A 7,832-nucleotide genomic window follows, 5' to 3' on the forward strand; every position below is an offset into this window, starting at 1 on the left:
TGTCAGCTCACTTCTGCATGATCAGTGTTGCAGGGTGGGAAAAACTACACTTGTAGCTAATCTCTCTCCAGCAGTTTGGAAGGAGATTTACGTTTATTCATTTTCATTGTCGTTTCTGGTTTGGTTTGTTTTGGTTCATTTCATCTCAGAGAAGTGATCCCAGCAGGACATATCATGAATTCATTCATTGTTGACCACTATCCGCAGGTCAAGCTCTGTAATCCAGGGACCAAGAGAGTCAAGGGTCTGGCCCTCGTGAGGCTTTTATTCTAGTGGGGAGAGGCAGATAAGAAAGAAAAAAGCCCAGAAAGAGCATATTTTCTGATGAGCTATAATGCAATGAAAGTAAGACCGAAAAAGGTAGAAAGACTTCCTTATTATCTAGGTGCTCAAGGAAGGTTTCTCTGAAAAGCTGGCTTCTGAGCTATGGTAGGAAGAGGGCATTTGAGGTAGAGGGAAAAAGCTGGAGCATTTCAAGAAGAGCATGAAGGCCACAGTGGCTGGAGTTAAGACAGCGAAGGGGAGTGGGGTGGGGGGGGCGGGTCTTGAGGTAGGCATGGCCCCTGTCACACAGTGAGTAGGTTTGCATCAAGAGCTTGATTTTGTATCTAGTGTGCTTGACTGCCAGGGAAGGTTCTCTTCGATTTCTTATAACAGGGAACCGGAAGGCAACAGTAGCAGTACATCTAGGATGGTGTCTCTTTATGCTTATGGCAATGAGGTAAAAGGGTTGAGTCATCGGCAACAAATCTTTGGGTTTTCTTTGCAATGTCCTGCTGCCACGCACCGTCTCTGGGCTAGACGGAGCAGGGCTTTTACCACTGAGATTCCTTCCGGTGCCTGCTATGGACCCACCTGGCTAAGCAGCCTCCCTGCTGAACAGGTCACGTGGAACACATGAGGTTAGATGTCATTTTTCCTTTGCTTCAGATTAAGACCTGTCTTTGGCTGTGAATTGTTTATGAAGAAATGGGGCTCAGAGATGCCTACTTGTGCAAACCTTGTCAGAAATGGATAGTGCTGTCTACACTGGGCAGGGGGCAATGCACTAGAATAGGCATGTTCCTCATATAGATGTAGAATTTGGAGTAATCCAACGGACACTTAGATAGTGTGTGTGTGTGTGTGTGTGCGTGCGTGTATGTGTTGTAAGACTGAGCTAGAGAGAACGCTGTGACAGGAAGTTTACACATGGCCAAGTTTTAACAACAAACAACGAACAGTTTGTGGCCAAGCAGTCAGTCTAGAGGAAAAAACAAACAGACCAGGGGGTGGAGAAAGGCAGAGATGGGTTTCCCAAGCTGCTGCTGGGGTAGAGGAAGAATCACAAAGTGTTAGGATTTTTTGTCTGGTTGCCCACAGGTACTATGGGTATCCAGCTCCCCCTTCTTCTTGATAAAGAGAACCTGAGTTCTGGTGAGATAGCCATCCTCCCTAAGGAAGGGGGTCTCTACCTCGGGAGGAAGTCTTGATTCGCCTAAGCCAGGTGTGGTCATCTCTTTTTTGAGATTAACTTGTGCTTGGGCAGGTGATGAAATGGCAGCAATGAGAGTTGAAGGCAATTTCTGCTGGGGCTTGTGGGCAATGTCTCCTCTCTTGTAAAAAGGGACTCGAGAAACTGTTCCTCTTATGCTTCAGTATTGGCCTGCAGTACTTGGGTGTGTGGCAGCCACTTTGACACCACAAGGTGAACTGACAGGCTCTTGGAGGGTAGTCAGGTGGAAAAATTTTTTAAATCCAAGTTGTCAATGACACCATTGGGTCCCTAAATTGACCAATCCCAGAGCCTCCTCCCTCTGGCCTTCTTCCCATGTGAGATAAGTTTTCCTTGTTATTTGAGCCATTTCAGGCAGGGCTCCTAGGTACTTCTACCCTAATCAATGTTGTCTTCCTCACTGGAAAACAATTTGAAAGTAAGGATCATGGCTTCTTCACTTCTGGATCTCCAGCACCCAGTGCCAAGCCTGGCTTATTGTAGGTGCTCAGCAGATGGAAGGATGGATGGACAGATGGATGGATAGAACTCACCATCTCTTACCACATCTTGATTCTAGCATCTGCTCTTCTAGTTCACCTTTTATCCTCAATCAAGTTCAGAGGGCATTGAAGAAGCGTGAAGTCTCAAACTCAGGAGACTGGCACAAAGCCTCCACATAAACATAGCCCTGAGCTGTGCCTGGGGCAGCCAGGAAAATGGTGATCTTCATAGCAAAGATCTCAGACAGAGCCCTTCGCCTAGAACTATGCTTCTCCCCTGGAGGTGAGGTACTCGTGTTTCCTTGGAGCCCCTCTCAACACGCAGAGCAGGAGCCACCCACCCCATTCACGAAGGAACCAGCTCTGGGATCTGGGAGCTGGTCTCCAGGTGTCCCAAAGCCTCCGTGGCTACTTGGATAAAGGGTGAAGCCACAGAGGTCCTAGTGAGATGATCCTCCTTGATAGCCTGCATCCCAGCATTTCCTGGGAAGAGGATTCTTGGAATAACCACTCCCCACAACCACCCACCCAGCCAGAGTAGAGAGTAGCAAGGAGAGAGTTTTCTCCTTCTGAGTCTTGAGAGGGTCCCTCTTGGACCTGTTGCACATGTGTGAGAGAGCAGGCTCTGGTGCAGGGTGACATCTGTGGCTAAGAGAAGGAAACCCATGGTCTTATCTAAGGATTGACCCATGACCTTGACCTCTTAGGCAGTGAGCACTGACAGCTGAGCCATCATTCCCAACAGCCCATTTTGCATCCAGGTTGTGGGGCCTTGCAGCCTGGGAACGTCAAGCAGACGGCCAAGTCAACAACTGGTTGCTTCATCCCACACCCCCAGGACTGTGCGTGTGCGTGTGCGTGTGTGTGTGTGTGTGTGTGTGCGCGCGCCTGTGTGCGCCCAGCCCTACAGACCAGGGTCCTCCAAGGGGCCTGCCCCCATGTGAAGGGAACACCCCGCCCAACAATGACCAGGTGGCTAGGACATCTTTCCACAGCAGCTGGGAGGAATGGGCAGAGCCGGATGCAGGCCGCTGACCTCCCTTCCTCCTGGAGAGGAAGGCCCTCCTGCAGCCACCTTTGTGCTGACCCCTGGGCGGGTACGAACGCCTTCCCTGCCTGTCGGTCTCTTCCTGAACTGCAAGAAGCAGCTTTTCCAGCCCCGCCCAGCCCCTACTCAGGAGAACGCCAGCCCAGGGAAGGAGCTGCTGGTCCTGGCTTCTGCCCAGCGCTGATGGGTGGGGTGGGAGGCCAGGACCCGAGGCCAAACCAAGGCCTTCACCCGGCCCCTTCTGGAGCTCGACTCCTTCTCCATCCTGTAAGAAAATAGACACAGGGACAGAAGGGACTTCCCTGAACAGGACACGTTCTGCAAAAAGGCCTGCACTGGGGTCAGCAGATACCTGGTGAGCATCTCTGGGCAGGGAAGGTGGTCAATAAATTTCACTTGACAGAACACCCCTGTAGCATGTATCACATGCCTTTTATAATTATTACGTATTTAAACCCCACAACAGGGACTTCCCTGGTGGTCCAGTGGTTAAGACTTTGCCTTCTCATGCAGGAGGGGCGGTCCCTGGTTGGGGACCTTAAGATCCCACGTGCCTCACAGCCAAAAAGCAAAACATAAAACAGAAGCAATATTGTAACAAATTCAATAAAGACTTAAAAAATGGTCCACATAAGAAAAAAAAAATCTTAAAAAATAAAAACCTCCACAACAACACTATGAGGAAGGTGGTATCATTATGACCACTATACAAATGAGGAGGCTGAGGCACAGGGAAGTTAAGCAACTGGCCTGAGATTGCCCAGCTAGTAAGTGGCAGAGTCCGGATTTGAACTTGGTCTGCAGAATTATGCTCTAAGCTAACATGCAATGCTATCTCTCAAAGGTATAAAAAGAAGAGCATTGCCTGAACATTGCCTGTGTACTAGGCACTGTCACACGGTCCTGCCTGGAGCCCACCACTTGGGAGCCCAGCGTAGAACTATGCCACAGCTGCACTGTGGTTGGGGTGATAAGTGTGATCAGAGCTATATTGTGAAGGTACCAAGGGAAATTGGAGGGCAGGAGGCAGAAAGATGAATTCCGCCTGATGGCAAAACTCACTATGTATCATGCCAGGCAATTTCTTTATATATGTATATATAAAATATGTTATTCTTTTTTATTGGAGTATAATTCTTTTACAGTGTTGTGTCAGTTTCTGCCATACAATAAAGTGAATCAGCTATATGTATATATATATCCTTTTCATACTGAAAAACATACTGACCTAACAGAAGCAGAAGATATTAAGAAGAGGTGGCAAGAATACACTGAAGAACTGTACAAAAAAGATCTTCATGACCCAGATAATCACGATGGTCTGATCATTCACCCAGAGCCAGAAATCCTGGAATGTGAAGTCAAGTGGGCCTTAGGAAGCATCACTAAGAACAAAGCTAGTGGAGGTGATGGAATTCCAGTTGAGCTATTTCAAATCCTGAAAGATGATTCTGTGAAAGTGCTGCACTCAATATGTCAGCAAATTTGGAAAATTCAGCAGTGGCCACAGGACTGGAAAAGGTCAGTTTTCATTCCAATCCCAAAGAAAGGCAATGCCAAAGAATGCTCAAACTACCGCACAATTGCACTCATCTCACATGCTAGTGAGGTAATGCTCAAAATTCTCCAAGCCAGGCTTCAGCAATATGTGAACCGTGAACTTCCAGACATTCAAGCTGGTTTTAGAAAAGGCAGAGGAACCAGAGATCAAATTGCCAACATTCGCTGGATCATCGAAAAAGCAAGAGAGTTCCCGAAAAACATCTATTTCTGCTTTATTGACTATGCCAAAGCCTTTGACTGTGTGGATCACAATAAACCGGAAAATTCTGAAAGAGATGGGGATACCAGGCCACCTGACCTGCCTCTTTGGAAATCTGTATGCAGGTCAGGAAGCAACAGTTAGAACTGAACATGGAACAACAGACTGGTTCCAAATAGGAAAAGCAGTACGTCAAGGCTGTATATTGTCACCCTGCTTATTTAACTTATATGCAGAATACATCATGAGAAATGCTGGTCTGGAAGAAGCACAAGCTGGAATTGAGATTGCTGGGAGAAATATCAATAACCTCAGATATGCAGATGACACCACCCTTATGGCAGAAAGTGAAGAAGTACTAAAGAGCTTCTTGATGAAAGTGAACGAGGAGAGTGAAAAAGTTGGCTTAAAGCTCAACATTCAGAAAACAAAGATCATGGCATCTGGTCCCATCACTTCATGGCAAATAGATGGAGAAACAGTGGAAACAGTGGCAGACTTTATTTTTGGGGGGCTCCAAAATCACTGCAGATGGGGACTGCAGCCATGAAATTAAAAGACGCTTACTCCTTGAAAGGAAAGTTGACCAAGCTAAACAGCATATTGAAAAGCAGAGACATTACTTTGCCAAAAAAGGTCTGTATAGTCAAGGGTGTGCCTTTTCCAGTAGTCATGTATGGATGTGAGAGTTGGACTGTAAAGAAAGCTGAGCGTTGAAGAATTCATGCTTTTTGAACTGTGGTGTTGGAGAAGACTCTTGAGACTCCCTTGGACTGTGAGGAGATCCAACCAGTTCATCCTAAAGGAAATAAGTCCCGAATGTTCATTGGAAGGACTGATGCTGAAGCTGAAACTCCAATACTTTGGCCACCTGATGTGAAGAGCTGACTCATTTGAAAAGCCCCTGATGCTGGAAAAGATTGAGGGCAGGAGGAGAAGGGGACGACAGAGGATGAGATGGGGGGATGGCATCACCGACTCAATGGACATGAGTTTGAGTAAACTCCGGGAGTTGGTGATAGACAGGGAGGCCTGGTGTGCTGCAGTCCATGGAGTCACAAAGAGTTGGACACGACTGAGCAACTGAACTGAACTGAACTGATATGTATATCCCCTCCCTCTTGAGCCTCCCTTCCACCCTCACCCTGTGCCCCAGTTACTTTCAAATGTGTGATTTCACTGAATTCTTGCAAAACTCTATTAAGGAAAATGAAGGTCAGAGTAGTCAAGTGACTTATCCAAGGATGCACAGCTAGCCACTGGCCCAATGCACATCTCTCTGGTAGCAAGGCCAGAGGACTTTCCACTATACCAGTAGGGCACTGCGGCTAAGTCACTTCAGTCGTGTCCGACTCTGTGCGACCCCATAGATGGCAGCCCAGCAGGCTCCCCTGTCCCTGGGATTCTCCAGGCAAGAATACTGGAGTGGGTTGCCATTTCCTTCTCCAGTGCATGAAAGGGAAAAGGGAAAGTGAAGTTGCTCAGTCGTGTCCGACTCTTAGCGACCCCATGGACTGTAGCCCACCAGGCTCCTCCATCCATGGGATTTTCCAGGCAAGAGTACTGGAGTGGGGTGCCATTGCCTTCTCCGAGTAGGGCACTAGGAGCGCAGTAATTAAGGAAATTGAGCTCAGAGAATTCAAGGAGCAGGAGGGGGCTGGGTCAGGATTAGAACCTAGGCCTTTCTGATGCTTCAATGAGCAACTGCCAAGGCTAGGAGGTGGTGTTTCTTGGCTCTGCTGTAGTCAGGACTACAGTCCCCCAGTCGGGGGCCCCCTTGGGAAGAAAGGAGAGACGGGAAGTCCACGCTCTTGTCTCACCTGGCAGGCAGGCTCTGGCCGTGAGCACTCAGTTCACCTGAGGCCAGCTGACCCCTGGAGCGTCAGGAGGGCGACCCAGGCGCAGCTGTTAGGCTGGTGGTCCTTCATTCTCATTCATTCTCATCTGAGGGACTGTGCTCAACTCTCTCGGCCTAAACAAGGCTTTGGAGACCCCTCCCAGTGCCAGTGAACTCTCCTGATTTAAAAAAAGAAAAGAGAGTCAAGATCGCCTCTCAATTTGTGTGCTGTTTTCTTAAAAGCAGGGGCAGACAGCAAGGCCCCACCAACTGCGATCTTGCCCTGGGCCCCTGAACCGCAGCTCTGGCTGGGGAGGAGGGGGGGACAGGAGATGGGCCCCTGCTCTGTGGGTGAGCAGGCAGGAGCGGGGTGGGGGCAGCCCAGCCTGGGTTGCTGACCCCTTAATCCCCCACCAGTGGAATGTGCTTGATTCCAGGAGGCTAAGGTTTGGAGGGTGTGGGGGGGAGCTGCAGAAGGCCCCTTTAAAAAAGCCAAATGTTCAGGCAGGCCTGTGGCCCCGCTGTTTGACGGTTCTTGATGGATGAGCCCCCAACCCTCCTGTCGAGCCCCCTCTTCCCCCTCCTCACTCTGTGAGGTCTGGCTTGTGCGAGGAGGCCTGTCGGGACACGTTGGCCCCATGGCCTGCAGCAGGACGGAGGCCTCTGAGGGACGCCTGCCGGCTGGCCCTCTCCTCAAGCCCAGGCCTCCGGGTTTTGGGTGCTTCCCTTTCAAAGCTGCAAAATTATCGCCATTAATTCGGCTTGTCTCCTGAAGGCACTGGAGGCAGGGCAAGGAGGCCCTGGCTACTGAGGAGCCCAGGCTTGATCCAGCTTCTTTGAGGCCAGAGAGGTGGCTGTTGAGTGAGGTTTTGCCCTTGGGAGACGGGGGCTATTAGGACCACCGTGGGACTGCAGGGAGTTCAGCTGCGGACTTCTGTGGCAATCCCACTCGGGTCCTCCTGAAGGGACTATGTTGGAGCCTGACAGAGCTGGGAGCAGGGCGAGTGGCAAGCTGGGTTCCTGGGTCACTCCTGCCCCACCCTGAGAGTGAGTGCCCCCTTACATTGTGTGCCTGGGGTACCTGGCTTGCCTCATCCTGCCCTGAAGCCCCCTTCACCTCCACCAGGAAGCCTGCCTTGACTGCCCTCATACCCCATCTCTGAGATTCTCTGGATCTAAGGGAACTCAGAGGAGCCCATATGGAGGGG

This window comes from Giraffa tippelskirchi, chromosome 3 (genome assembly GCF_054371585.1).
Source record: "Giraffa tippelskirchi isolate mGirTip1 chromosome 3, T2T-mGirTip1v1.2.pri, whole genome shotgun sequence".
NCBI lineage: Eukaryota > Metazoa > Chordata > Mammalia > Artiodactyla > Giraffidae > Giraffa > Giraffa tippelskirchi.